Below are 14,962 nucleotides of genomic sequence, written 5' to 3'. Positions count from 1 at the left end.
GAATGAGATGACAGAGGAAGTGGTGGATGCATTTAAATTAAATTGCAGCATTTAAAAGGCATCTCGATGGATATATGAACAGATATGGGCCAATGCTGGAAAATGGGACTAGATTAGGATATCTGGTTGGCATAGACAAGTTGGACTGAAGGATCTGTTTCTGTGTTGCACATCTCTCTGATTTTGTGCCTTAAATGCATCAAATCGTTGTCTGCTTCACATTGTTCTCAAAATGTCTCATTCAATACATCAAAGTGATTCTCATCATCATCAAAATCCGAACTGTCTATTACTTCAATAGCTTCAGGTTCTCCATTTTGTTTTCTGAAATGCCGTTTGCCATTAGGTGGAGCTGGTGGGCAACTTTGTTTTACTTTTGTTGTTCGGAATTGGAGTTGGTGGGAAGGGGCGGCATATACCAGGGATGAAGTGATAACACTGAGAGTGAGCGCTCAACATAACACGCTGAAAGACACAGACAAATCGGATTGTAGAACAAGTTGATTTGCATGAAGGCAAGTCTGACTTGACTAACGAAAACTGTCCGTACTCGGAACATAAGGGATAAAGCAAAAGCATAACAAAAAGAGGATAAACAAAGCTGCTTTTCAAATTCTTTAATGAGGTGTACACCATTCCCAGAAACACTGCAATACTGGTACGATGAATGAAGTTAGTGGAGCAAGCACGTATCACGACTCCTTCCTGCAAAAATCAGATTAATATTCAGTCCCTTAGTCAGGGATATTAAAACTGACAAGAACTTTTTTTTATTTCAAAAATATACTTTATTCATAAAATACTTTGATGATCTGTACAACTGGACATGCCATGCATATGTAAACATTCCATGTGTTTGCATACCGAAAACAGAGTAATCATTCCTATTTACAGGTCTGTACGATGACATTTTGAGCTGAGGCGTCAGCAGAGCGCAAATGACTGCGTGAGTCCCCTGTTCTTCTTTAGGCAGGCAGATGTTACACGGAGGTCTTTCCCCACCGCGACTTGGCGGCAGCTGCCCCAAGCTTCAGCGCATCCATCAACACATAGTCCTGGACCTTGGAATGTGCCAGTCTGCAACACTCAGTCGGGGTCAACTCCTTCACCTGGAAGATCAACAGGTTTCGGACTGCACAGAGAGCGTCCTTCAGCGAGTTGATGATCCTCCAGGCATAGTTGATGTTCGTCTGGGTGTGCATCCCGGGGAACAGGCCGTAGAGCACGGAGTTCCGCGTCACGGCGTTGCTCGGGACGAACCTCGACAAACGCCACTGCATTCCTCTCCAGACTTCTTGTGCGTAGGCACATTCCAGAAGGAGGTGTGTGACAGTCTCGTTCCCCCCGCCCCCCACGCAGCCGCTCCTAGGGAAGCGTGCGGTGCGGCTTAGAGTCCGGGCGTGTATTAAGGATCTCACAGGCAGAGCCCTTCTCACCACCAGCCAAGCCATGTGTTGGTGCTTGTTGGAAAGTTCGGGCGATGATGCATTCTGCCAAATGGCTTTGACAGTCTGCTCAGGGAACCGCTCAATAGGTTCCGCCCTCTCCTTTTCCCGAAGGGTCTCAAGGACACTACGTGCTGACCACTTCCTGATAGGCTTGTGGTCAAAGATGTTTTTCTTCATAAACTTCCCAAAAGGACAGGTGATACGGAACGGTCCAACTACTTGGAGGGTTCTACGGCAGCGAGGCCAGGCCCATCCTTCGCAACACCGGGGACAGGTAGAACCTTAGTGCGTAGTGACACTTGGTGTTTGCGTACCGGGGATCCATGCACAGCTTGATGCAGCCACACACAAAGGTGGCAATCAGGGTGAGGGTGGCATTGGATGTATTTTTTCCCCCGTTGCCCACATCTTTGTACAGCGAGTCCCTTCAGACCCAGTCCATCTTTGACCTTCATATAAACTGGAATATGGCCCGGGTGACTGCAGTGTCACAGGTTCTGGGAATAGGCCAGACCTGTGCCACGTATAATAGCAATGACAGTGCCTCATACCTGATGACCAGTTTTTTTCCCACGATGGAGAGCGACCGTAGCTTCCATCTGCCCTGCTTCTGCCTCACTTTGCTGATACGCTCCTCCCAAGACTTGTCGCACGCCCCAGCCCCTCCGATCCATATACCAGCACCTTCAGGTGGTCGGTCCTGACGGTGAAGGGGATCGATGATTGTTCGGCCCAGTTCCCGACGAGCATGGCCTCGCTCTTGCCTCGGTTTACCTTAGCCCCCGAGGCCCGTTCGAACGGGTTACATATGCACATTAGTCTGCTCACGGACAGCCGATCCGAGCAGAAAACAGCGACGTCATCCATTTACAGGGAGGCCTTAACCTGCAGGCCCCCGCTGCCAGGAATAGTCACCCCTCTCAGGCTCGCATCCTTCCTGATGGACTCGGAAAATGGCTCTATGCGTCACACAAACAAGGGCAGGAGAGAGAGGGCAGCCCTGCCTGACTCCAGATCTGACTGGGAACCTATCTGATTCCCACCCACTGATTGAGACTGCACTGACAATGTTGGTGTAGAGCAGTCTGATCCAATTGCAGATTCCCTCCCCAAAGCCCATTTTGTAGAGAACATCTCTCATATACCTGTGTGATATCCTGTCAAAGGCTTTCTCCTGGTCCAGGCTGATCAGGCAAGGTGTCCAACCCTCTGTCCTGCACGTAGGCGATCGTATCCCTGAGGAGCGCGAGACTGTCAGCGATTTTCATGCCCGGCACAGCACAGGTTTGGTCAGGGTGAATCACTGACCCTAGAGCAGTCCTGATCCGGTTGGCGATTACCGTTGACAGAATTTTTATAATCCACATTCAACAGTGAGATTGGTCTCCAATTTCTGAGTTCCTCCCTCTCCCCCTTCCGCTTCTAGATGAAGGTGATGATGCCTTTCCTCATGGATTCACTCATGGTACCTGCCCGAAGCATACTGATATACACCTCCAGCAGGTCCTGGCCAATCAGGTCCCACAGAGCGGAATAGATCTCGACCGGTTAGCCATCGCTTCCGGGAGTTTTATTCTTTTCGAAGGACTCGAGGGCTTTGGTCAGCTCGTCCAGAGATACCGGCTGGACCAGCGTCTCGCGTGTTCTGTCGTCTAAGACCTCCGTGATAGAGGACAGAAACGACTGGGAGGCCATGCTGTCGGTCGGCCTCGTGTCATACAGTCTGGCATAGAAGGATTTACTGATCCTCATGACGTCAGCTTGAGATGACGTTATCGAGCCATCTTCTTCCTTCAGGCTGCTGAGCACAGAGTTCTGTTTGTGCACCGTCTGGAAGAAGAAACATCAGCACGTCTCGTTCTGTTCCACCGAGCGGACCCTGGACCGGAAGATTATCTTGGAGGTCTCCGAATCAAAGTGCGACGCTTTCTGGCCCTTCACTTCCTTGAGGTCCTCCGTTACATCCACCCCAATCGTCTGCAGCAGGAGCAGGTTCTCCATACTTTCCTGGAGCTGGGACAGTTTTCCCCACCTCTCTCTCGCCTCCTGAACACCTTTGAGGATGAAGAACCTCTTGATGTTCCCTTTTACTGTTTCCCACTAGTCCGTTGGGGACTCAAAGAGGGGCTTCACTGTTCTCCAAACTGCGTAGTCCCTCCTGTGCTCCTCAATGTTTCCCGGGGTCAACAGCTTTGTGTTCAAATTCCACGTTCCCTTACCAGCCCGCTGCTCGTCCTGTAGGTGACAGTCGGCCAGCAGGAGGCAGTGGTCAGAGAAGAACTCCGGCTTGACATTGGTGGATCTGACCGAGAGCGTTCGGGACACAAACAGGTAATCTATCCTTGAGCGGATAGACCCGTCTGCCCGTGACCAGGTGAATCTACGCTACGCTCCATCTGCAGGGGTGCTGAAGATGTCGCACAGCTTGGCATGTTTTACCGTGTCCATCAGGGCTCTGGACGTGGCGGCCAGTTTACTGCCCCCTCCGCCGGATCGTTCATCTGCATCAATGATACAGTTGAAATCTCCGGCCAGAATAACCGGCCTGGACGTAGCCTGCAACAGTGGAAGCTGCTGCAGGACGGCCAACCGTTTGCTCTTACCCACTGGGGCGTACACATTAATCAGTCTCAGGGGAGCATTCCTGTACATGACGTCGGCGACGAGGAGGCGCCCGCTCACCACCTCCTTAACCTCGGAGATGGTGAAGTTGCCTCCTCTCAACAGGATAAACAGGCTGGAGGCGCGGCTATCGTTGCCCCCCGACCAAACTGAAGGCCCATGGGCCCACAAGCTCGGCCATCTTCTGTAGCTGCTGAGGTGCGGTATCCCACATTCCTGCAGAAACAGGACGTCGGCTTTAACATTGGCCAGGAAGGCTACCGTAGAAACACATCGTGTAGCCGATTTGATTCTACGCACATTGATGCTGGCAGTTTTTAACCCCATTTTAACAGTTTACAAGGTTAACAGTGTCCATTTGCTGCTGCTCTTGCCCCTCTGGTGTAGCTGTGTGCAGTTCCATGGTGACGGCAAACTGCTGGACGCTCCCAGGGCTGAGGTAGCTGTCCGGCTCCACGCTGGAACCATTTCTCCGCTCTGGTGTCTTCGGGTCGGGCCCAGAGTCGGCATAGTTCAGTTCTCCATCTGACAGCGGGGCTGTCATTTGACCTCTGCTGCCAGTTTACTAGAGCTTTGGGCAGGTGGGTACCGCTTGGTTCTCACCAGGTCGGGGGAGGCCTTTACCCATCCCCTTAGAGAGATCGTCTTTTCCTGCTTGGGCGGTGCTGCCCTCCTTTTTCCCCACGGCGCTCTGTCTCTTCCTCTGGTGATGACCCTCCTTGCGTCCATCCTCACCGTCTGAAGAGCTGCCTGTATCCTCGTCGTGTAGATGTCGCTTCCCCCTTCGCTGGGTGGCTTTGGAATGTTTCCTCTTCCTGCTTTTGACACTAATCCAATCTTCTTCCACCTTTGATCCCTCCTCTTCCATTTCCTCCGTCTGTCTTGAAGGATCATGGATTGGCTGCTCCATCACCCCGCTGTCTGCCGTCTGCTCCGCTACAGCCTTCCCTTCCTTCTGGGTGCCTCCAAACACCGTTCTCGTGCTGTTTTGTGGTACCTTGTTGGTCTTAGGCGGTCAATGGTTCGTGTTGCCACCTCCGGCCATCTGTGGGTGGCGACCCCTCGACTTGGGCAGGCCTTACATGTGGCCCGCCTCTCCGCACAGATTACAGTTCTTGTCCTCCTTACATTTCTTGGTCAGGTGGCCTTCCTGCTTGCAGTTTCAGCAGACGGTCACCTTACAATCCGCCGCCATGTGGCCTGACCTCCTGCAGGTTCGGCACACTTTTGGCTTCCCTGCGCATGTCAGGTAACCTCTGCTTCCACTGATGGCAAAGCTGGAGGATAGGTGGTGGATGTTCCCACTGGCATCGACACTCAGGGTTACCCTGACCTGTCGTTTGCAGGTCCAGATCCCGAAAGGATCGACCACATCGGTACTCTCTCCCTCGACCTGGACGTATCTTCTCAAGAAGGACAGGACATCTGCTGCTGGGACGTGAGGGTTGTACATCTGGATTGTTACAACCCGACTCCTTTGCGCAGGAAGCACACACAATGGGACCGCCAACAAGATGGAGAACAGAGGTTCTCCTTCCTTCTCCTTGAAGACCTTCATGAGTGGCTCGCACTTCGTCATGCTCCTGAAGGTCACATCGAAATAGCCTGCCACAGGGAAATCCTGCAGGCAGTACACCTCCGCTACCTCAAACTCGCAGCATTCCAGCAAAATCTTCTTCATGAATACCCTCCTATCGAATGGTGTGTGCTCCTCCACCTTCTTCACAGTCACCTTGACTGTGTTGCGAATGCCCAGGCCTGGGCTGCGAGCGGCTGTTGAGGCCATAGCTCTTAGGTTGGCTGGTACCTGAATTGGCGTTAGGCTGAAGTCAGCATAAAGATCAACCAACAGCAGGTCAGCACAACCAAACGATCCTCCAGCGTCCAATCACGATCCAGTGATGGTCTCCAGCAGCTCCGACGACTCGCAACACTAGCCCCGTTTTTTTGCCCCCGCCAGCACACGTCTGCTGCGACGAACCTGCAGCACTCGAGCAGTATCTTTTCCTCTGGTCCTCAGGAAGTACACATGTTCCGAGCCAAAAGCCCGAGAACGATAGAAATGATCCCTAAGAGCATAGTTAATTACATTAAATAAAAACTATTGTTAATTAATTAGGTGATAAGAACAGAACTACACATAATCTGAGCCAAAAGGCCGAGAAGAGATACTTGCCACATTCATGACTACCTTAGGACCCAGCCGCTTCCTGTATTTCTATCAGCCTGACTGTGACCAAAGACCTATAGCTCACAGCTGACAGTTTCATTGCTGCCTAGTTATTCCAGATCTGCTAACCAGAGTAAACAATCCATTTATCCAGGTGAATTCATCTCATCTTTTCTATGAACCTGTTTGATAGTGAATGTAGATGACCAGTAATGTACCAATCAGCTGCGCTGGGGCTGAGTGTACGTCACTAACAAGCCGGTCGTGTCTCTGACAGAGTATCACTGAGATTGCACGACCCACTGAGACAGAGCTGTACACAGAGAATGGTGCAGCGCAGAGGGAGGTACTGCAGCCTCTCATTGTCTGCATTAGCTGTCACTCTCTATGGGTTCCTTCCCTAGTTCCACTCGCCATGCTTTTCCCCCTGCAGATAATCATTTAACTCCCTCCTGAAAGCCATGATTGAATCTGGCTCTAATGGCCCCTCAGACAGTGCACAGCCAATAGTAACCACTCAATGAAGATGGTACGGATTACCTACATACCTTGATGAAATGTCACACTTCGTTAAAAAACAATTAACCCCTACCCCCGCTGTGAGAAACAAAGCTCACACACTTCAATAATTGCAGTCCGAGACAAAATCTGAATCAGTATTTTACTCTTGCAAGAGGGTGTGATGTCCAGAGACATACACACCCCAAATTCAATTAATGCACAACAGTTATTTAATTTGGTTTCTTTTGTTTTACATCGCTCCTCCGCTGTTTACATCTTCCACTTCCCTAAGACCGGCACCCATTAATCCTGTTTATCTCTTGCCTCATCCGGCCTTGTCTGTGATGAAATGCTTATTTCTGGCCTCACAATTCCGTTTGACCTCATCCCGCTATACGTCATTGTGAGGCATATTCTTTCTTCATCATTATCTACTCCCTCCATCTGTTCCTTTCCCTGATCCTTATGACCCTTTTAATTGGGGGTTGTTCCTGTGTCTCTGTCAAAGTGGGAAACAGATGTTTATACCTACTGTTTTTACAGGCGTATCTAAATTAATTTCCTCCCCTCACAGCATCTTATCTATTCGCCTGTAATATCTACCATTGTTTTGTAGTCACGTTTCATTCTGGCATACAATTTTAGCTAATACAAACAAAAACAATTATGCATTTCCTCCACATAGTTTCCATTCTTGTTGACTCAGCTCTTGGCTAAAACAATTATACACTGGTGTGAGTTCATTTACTTTGTATAAGTAAATGGAATTACAGAAGTAACACGATTTTTCCCACATCCCACAATTTCCCCTTTTTCTTTAATTACCATTTGTTATCTTCTGCAATTTTACTTTTAAGCATCGCCCACGAAATTCGCAAGCATCATTCTGGAGATTTCATCCATCTTGGTCTCACTCATCCCCTCCTTATTTAGTCGATAAAATTCCTCTGCCTGATTCCCTTTTAGGGGCATCTATTTCATCAAGGCTGTTTCAATCAGTCTTTGGGTGAGCCCTCGTATACAGGGTATGATACAACAGCTCATGTCCACCAATACCCCGACTACTACTATCAGGGAAGTAAGGATAGAAACCACAACACCCTTCCATTTTCCAAACCACGATTCAAGCCATCCCGTGAGAGATGTGTCTACTCCTGAATTCTCAGCCAATTCCTTTGCTAAGGTGGTCAATCCCCTTAAGGCCCGAGTAATTGAACCATCAGGTGCAGTGTTATTAGGAATAAAGGTACACCAGCTTCCTCCTAACATCACACCGTTTTTCTGTTAAAATCATATCAAGGGCCATTCTGTTTTCCCAAGCCATCCTACTTGTCGCATCAAGCTGTTCTGATATTCCTTTAACCGCATCTCTTGTATAATTTATAAATCGCTGTTGATTATAGAAAATGTAATTTATCCAATCTACATTTTTCTTAATTGTGACCAACCAAAAGAGAGCTGACCCAAAGCCTGCTGCAATCTGGTTACGAGCCTTGAATTAATCAGATACTCCCCTAGGGACTCCTACCGAATCGAGATAAATCCTGTCATCGAAACAGTAATCTCTTACCCCTTCCCTTTTCCCAACTATGTTTTCCTTCTCAAATGCCAGGGTAAATGGAATTGCCAATTGTACAATTACACATGTCCCTCTCCAATCCGGAGGTAACGTGGGACTCAATATTTTGCCTCCACAGTACCACCACAGATGCGCTCGGGGAAACTTTAGTGCTGAGTAGTTCCCTCCCTTCTCCGTTTCGGTAACATTCTTAATCTCTGTACATAATTTCAGCTCCCCAAATCTCTCGACAGACTTTTACCTCGTCTATGCACACACGACGTGTGATTTCCAACTGCGGCGGAAAATGTGTGGGGGACTTTTGCATCTTTCTTCTCCAAGGGGGGGAACATTAGAGATTGGGAGGTACAATTCCTATCATTCCATGCAGTCTCATCCTGATACAGGGCTATCGTACATTTCATGCCTTTCCTGTCTTGCTTCCACCCGAGCAGAAAGGGAACCACCTGGGCCACTGGCCTACCTGAGGCACATGCATAGCGATTGCTCTTGTTTATACTTTTTACAGTATATTTTACCCATTCAACCCAGGCATTTGCATCCCCCTACCCAGTTTCTATTTCGATAGTCTGTTTCAATTCTTTTGCCTCTATAATTTTTACTACTTTAGGATCAGCGGGAGGGGTGAAAGTTTAAATCTTATTACCCAGTAATTCCGCCCGTTTTCCCTGTCCTATGCTAATTCGAAAACAACAGCCCACGAAATCCTTCCCATTTGCTTTCATTTCTATCCCAAATGTTTCATTTAATTGTATATCATAGGTGCCCCCCGCGCCCCCCACCCCGAATTGCTTCGTGCCATGTGGTTTTCTTTATTGTTCGGTACATTGGGTTACACTTTTTATCGGGACAATCGCGAGCTGGTCGGAAGGGGGCCTGGTGTACTCTGACGATACCATTATACCAAGTACCATCCCCGAGGCCATCCCCATAGGACTTAAGATGTATCTCAGAGCTGCAGTACTGTCTCTGATTATCTACATCCCCACAATTTACTAAACTGCATGCATCAGCGTCTATTCCTTGTGGATTATCAGACTCAGGAACCGCTAATAATACATATGAAAATGATATTTGACAAAATCCCAATACTACGAGGGCAAGCATCATAACTCTAAGCATTCCCAGTATTCCAAACATCATGCTGAATCATAAAAAGACTTAATAAGCAATCTTGCAGAAATAATCCCGCGCTCGCGTCGCCACTGTATAATCAGTTACTCAAAGTCTCTTTAGTCTGAGTTTCAGCGGGTCTTGCGTTGATTCGGCTGTCCAGACTTCTTCCTCAACTGGAGGATCCACTGATCCAAGTGTAATGAGTCCAGCCTTTCTCTGCTGTCCTTATTGCCGTTTCGGTAGTCAAAAGAGCCTGGTATGGCCCTTCCCAGTCCGGCTGCAATTTAGTCTCTATCCATGTTTTTACTAAGATCCAATCGCCCGGCCGGATGCGATGAACGGTGAATTCAAGGGGTGGAGTCTGTGCCAATAAAACCTGTTTCCTGAGGAAAGACAAAGAGGGGGACAAGCCCAGTATATACTTCTTTAAAAACAAATCTTTAGTTTTGGGAATTGGCAATTCTCCATTCGTTCCCAGGTAAGGAAATCCAAATAAGATTTCATAGGGGGATAGTCCCAAATCTTTCCTTGGAGCTGTTTGTACTCGCAACAGAGGTATAGGCAAACATTTGGTCCAAGAGAGTCTGGTTTCTATTATCAATTTAGAGAGCTGTCGTTTGAGTGTTTGGTTCATTCTCTCAACCCTTCCTGATGATGGCGGGTGCCATGGAGTATGGAACTCCCAGGAAATTTCCAACCCTTTCATTACCCCCGTAACACTTTATAGGTAAAATGAGTTCCTTGGTCGGAATCTATACGGTTCACTAGCCCATATCTGGGAATTATGTGCTCTAATATTGTTTTAGACACCCCACTCGCAGTGGCAGTATCTAGGGGGTATGCTTCAACCCAACCAGATAGATGATCGACTATGACCAACATATATTTTAGTTTTCCTACTCTGGGTAGTTCAGTATAATCTGCTTGTATACTCTGGAAGGGTCTCAATCATGGGTCTCTTCCTCCCGGGGTCTGTTTTCTCAAGACTTTCTTATTTACCTTTCTGCATATTACACATCCCTCACATACTTGTTTAGCAATTGTATATATTCCTTTACATCCATATTCCCTAAGAACTAAATCATACATTGCTTGCACTCCCCAATGACTGCCTTGGTGTAGGACGGCCATAATCTCTCGCATCATCATTTTGTTTAACATTTCCCTTCCATCAGGTAACATCCAATGCCCATCTGCTGTTTTTGCAGCCCCTAAATCTCTCAATTCTTTTTCTTCGCTTTCAGTAAATATAGGAGATTCCCTAGGACCTGGGACAGTAGGTATTAGGGAATGAATCACCACTTCTTGTGGGTTCAAGGCGGCTTCCCTAGCCACTTCATTGGCTCATCTATTTCCCCTAACTTCTGGTTCATTTCCTTTCTGATGACCATTTGCGTGCACTACTGCTGTTTCTCGGGGGAGTGATAGGGATTCCAAGACCCGTTTAATCAAATCTTTATGTATTAATTCCTTCCCTCGGCTATTGATCAGTCCTCTTTCCTGCCATATCTTGCCGAAAGTGGCAACACCAAATGCATATTTAGAGTCAGTGTATACAGTTCCCTCATGGCAAGTGTCCATGAACAATTTGACAAAACATTTAAAGTTAATTGGAAATCCCAGAAAGTCTCCGAGATTGCAAAAAGACTAACAATAACAAAACGAGAAACGATGAAAATCAGTACTTCAAAAGTAATTAGCACTTCGAGCTCCTGCAGAATTAAACGAGACAGCGATAGGAAGATTTGGTTAGACGCTGTGAATCACAGTCGACAGACATGAATGTAAACTCCCTACGTGTGACTGTGCACGATATTACTGCTGCTTCTGGAGTGCAAAACTATTCTTAACCTCATTCTTCTTTCGAGGAAACAATAACGAAAAACCTAAACACTGAGACAGAAAGGAAGTTCAGTAGAGTTCGTAAGTGAGTGAGGAAAGGAGAGAGAAATCTATACTGCGATCTTTGAACTAAGTTAACTTTTCATGAAAACCATAAGTGGTGCAGATGAAGTATTTGTGCATTTTTTAAAAAATTGAATACAACTGTGCTCATTGATAATTAAATGTTGGATAATTTAATACGCTGTTTTCACTCTATAGTGGTCGAGATTTCGGAATGCTTTGAATTTAGTTTGCATTTTGGGATGCACACGGTAGTTTAAAGCGTGGTGTGCGCCTGTATCAGTATGTGTGTAGTATGTGCTAAGGGGCGAAAGTTGTGGATGATATTCGACACTGTATGATTTTGAATGAATCCTGTTAACATTCCTGTACGTGTCAAAGACGTCAAAATCAGGATTGTTTCTCTGTACTGTCTGGACTTTACAGTGTACAAGAGAAAGTGCGTTCTGAGATTTGGATTTCGCCTTGGTCTGGGGCGACATATAACGGCAGGAACGAACGTAAACCTCCAGACTAGCCATAGATTCAATTGTCCCCAAAGAGCAGACAGGCGTGATCCTTGTTTTTTTTTCCTTCCTGTTCAATTCTTTATATAATTTATAGTTCATCAAATTGCTGTTGTTGGGTCTTACCTCAAATACCGAAGAACATTGTCAACAAACTGTACGATTCGAGACACTTCCTCAATGTCACTATCACTCCCTCACTCTCCCTAGCAGCCCATCAATGTCAACTTTCAATCTCTCACTATCATGTCCTCACTTTCCCTCGCTTTTTCTTAGGTTCATTCGCTCATTGTCACATTCACTCCCTTAGCATCTGATTAGAACCTCACAGAAACTCTGAGTCCTTCAAGTGGAACTACTTATCGAGGCAATTTGTTTATTTGCAAGTTCGGATTGTGTTTTGTATTTTTAAACAGCAGATGGCTTGAAGTTAATGTGATCCTTGACCCATTCCTGATTTTGAGAAAAAAGTAAATCAGACAGCAACTAAAGCGGGTGTAGCATTCTGAACAAGACCTCATACTTAGGATTCAGTGACCGATTGGTCATGTCCAATCTTGCATAGTTCTATCGCTCTACTAGTCTGAAGTTGAGTAAGCTTGGAGAGAAAGAACATCTTCGATATATGAAACATGACCTTGAGAGACTACTGCCAAAAATATTAATTCATTTAAAGCAATGGTCTTAAACAAACGCATGAATTTGGATCTTAATCGAATGGAACTTGTATTTTTTGACAACATTTTTTGAATCCTACTTCTTCCAACAAACTGTCATTAGTACCTGCATTTTCCACGGAGGCTGTGAAGTCTTGGAACGTAGGGAGAATACCTATGCATACAGGGTGAAAATGTACAAACTGCGCTCAGCTAGTTGCCCGATGCTGGAATTGTACACAGGTCCCGCGAGCTGTGAAGTATTAGTGCAAACCTAAGAGCCACCGGATCACTAAAACGAATTCACCCTTCCTGTACTGACTTAGTGCCAGATCCAAACTGAAGCCTCCTCTGCTCGTGCACCCAGTTTAACAATGTGCCATTTCGTTTCTATTGTCCATCCTCAGTCTAACATACACAGCTCATCGGTTCACATCTCGTTGCGTCTAATCTCGAGGATGCTGGGAGATGTAAAAAGTGGGTGTTAGTGCTTTATTCTGCAAGGCCACAACGAATGTTTCCGAAGGTGTTAATCAGTTAGACATTTTAGTTTTGTTCACGACAGCCATTTCATATTAGCACAGGACTGGCGTTGACTGTACTAACCAAGAATCAAAAGAAAGAGTGGCGGCTTGGGAGTCCATGTCCAGTTGAGTGCAACGTCGATTCACCAGAATGACAGAAATACTTCAATGGTGAGGCAATAAAGTGACGGCAACACAAAGCTGTATTCCTGAAGGATCAGAATATCGGAAATTATTGAGATAATAGTGAATTTGCTGGGATTGATAGATCAATATGCCTCTTGCTGCTTCTGGAATGAGAACTGGGAAAATGGTGTAATTATCGAACAGTTTCCTGAAATCTGTTCAACACTAAAATGAAGGAAGAAAACATCACATATTTCTAAACGTGAGAGTATGAGATGAGGAAGACAGAATTCCTCCCTCAAGGGCATTATTGAGTGAACTGGTTTTTTTCTCAAACAATCTTGGAATTATGGTCTTTCCGTGTAAGAGCAAAGTAATTTGGCCCAAGCCTAATGTTGTTTTCTCAGCAAAGGCCGGAAGCTTCATACGCCCTTCTGTTCCCCTCGTTCCAGGCTGTCGTATTGCCTCCCCTCTTGTCTAAGCAAAAAATTCTGGTCCCACCTCTACCCTGACCCTGCAGCAAAGGACAGAAGAAGTCATAAAGAGGTATGGAGAGGGGCGATTGGCGGTCAACAGAAAACAACAGGTAGGGTGAGTGAAGCAGAATGGAGAGAGAGAGAGAGAGACAATGATAAAGACTGAGAAAATGGGAGGTGGAGAGAGATAGAGGGATATTGCAAGGGTGTGAGGGAAAAGACAGAGAGAAGAAGAGATGAATCCTGCTCGGCCAATTCGGATTGGGTGACCCAGAGATGCAAGTAAGGACAGAGTGCCTTGAACACAACCCCTGATTTCAGACCATGTCCTCTTACATCCCATTGGGTTCTGGACTTGGGGCCGACTCTGTCTCTCTCATTTTTCAATTTCCTGAAGAAGGGCTTATGCCCGAAACGTTCATTCTCCTTGGATGCTGCCTGGCCTGCTGCGTTTTTCCAGCAACACATTTTTCAGCTCAACTTCTTGAGCACAATCATAGACAACGATATAATTCTCCCGATCGCTTGTCACTCTTTACTGAACATGTAAAACATTATTATCAAAAAGACGTTTCAGATACAGTAAGCCGAATGGTTTCTTTTTTCAATGAACCCTAAGTTGGGCGAGATATTGGAATGTCTTCCGATAAAAACCTGTTGATAAACGTTAGGCAAACGAGCACTCCACTTGGTTATTACAGCAATGACAGGCTACTACATTACTGAAATATTGAAATGAAATGAGAAAACACTGGATGGATTCACTAATGAGTGAACTTCATGTATTGATGGATTTTGTTAAATGGATTCTTCAGCACATTCTTCAGCTGCTGCCTGAACTTAGTTTGGGTCACGGCATAAATCGCAGTGTTTGTACAGCAACTGAGGAGTTGCAGCATGAAACCAATATCCTGCACAATTTCATGTAGATACACAGAGTGATATCCAATATTATTCATCCGTTTCCATATAGAGAACACCATTAAAATCGACCATAACAGGATAAAATTGGCTGAAATCAGAAACAGTAAAATGATAGACTTTTTTCGATTTTGCATTTCAGTGTCATACTGAACATTTCCATGAGTGTGAGCTCGGAGTCTCCTGCGGGCTGTACTGGCCACTAAAATGTGCCTCACCGTGAAAACATTGAGCATCAAAATCAGGAGAAAAGGGAGAACCGGGTTTAGAATGTGATGGAGGAACTCGATTGCAACCCAGACTGGAGATAATTGACCATCGTTTGTTACAGAGCAAAACCAGGGGAAGTTTGCAAGTAAATACCGACTTGAGAGCATAAAATACCAGAATGTGTTCTTCAAACAGCTCAACG

The 14,962-nt window shown here is 46.2% G+C and overlaps 1 non-coding gene and 1 pseudogene across 1 annotated transcript; both read right to left on the bottom strand.

The window, feature by feature from the left end:
- Positions 1-622: 622 nt before the first annotated feature.
- On the bottom strand, positions 623-814 carry LOC140470173 (U2 spliceosomal RNA). Its single transcript, XR_011956461.1, has one exon. It is a non-coding gene; the product is annotated as a U2 spliceosomal RNA (small nuclear RNA).
- A 5,253-nt stretch (positions 815-6,067) lies between these two features.
- Positions 6,068-6,240, bottom strand: LOC140470170 (U2 spliceosomal RNA; annotated as a pseudogene).
- Positions 6,241-14,962: the final 8,722 nt, after the last annotated feature.

This window comes from Chiloscyllium punctatum, chromosome 50 (genome assembly GCF_047496795.1).
Source record: "Chiloscyllium punctatum isolate Juve2018m chromosome 50, sChiPun1.3, whole genome shotgun sequence".
Classification (NCBI taxonomy): domain Eukaryota; kingdom Metazoa; phylum Chordata; class Chondrichthyes; order Orectolobiformes; family Hemiscylliidae; genus Chiloscyllium; species Chiloscyllium punctatum.
This window is presented reverse-complemented; position numbering and strand designations above follow the sequence as displayed.